Source organism: Onychostoma macrolepis, chromosome 22 (assembly GCF_012432095.1).
Source record: "Onychostoma macrolepis isolate SWU-2019 chromosome 22, ASM1243209v1, whole genome shotgun sequence".
In the NCBI taxonomy this organism is placed as follows: Eukaryota; Metazoa; Chordata; class Actinopteri; order Cypriniformes; family Cyprinidae; genus Onychostoma; species Onychostoma macrolepis.
Window position 1 is genome coordinate 2,653,634 of NC_081176.1, and position 528 is coordinate 2,654,161.

The window sequence follows — 528 nt, forward strand, 5'->3', positions numbered from 1 at the left end:
CGGCTTCTCTCAGTGTGGATTTTCATGTGTTCATTAAGGTTTTTTTTGTCTGAAACTCTTCTTACATTGATCACATGTGTGTGGCGGCTTTTTCTCCAGTGTGGATTTTCATGTGTTCATGAAGCTTTTTTTTGAGTCTGAAACTTTTCTTACATTGATCACATGTAAACGGCTTCTCTCCTGTGTGGATTATCGATCCTTAAAGGTTCTTTTATGTGTGAAGCTCTTCCCACACTGATCACATGTGTGTGGCTTCTCTCCAGTGTGGATTTTTGTGTGTTTCTTAAGAGTTCCTTTGTGTGTGAAACTCTTTCCGCACTCATCACATGTGTGTGGCTTCTCTCCAGTGTGGATTTTCATGTATTCATTAAGGGTTTTTTTTTGTCTGAAACTCTTTTTGTTTCTATAGTGGGTATATTACAGTTTCCAGTGTAACGCATTGATATAATAATGCTGGTTTGGTGTGTTTAGAATTGTTGTGACATTTGCTAATGCAGGACATATTGATAGGGTATGAGTGGATTAGGA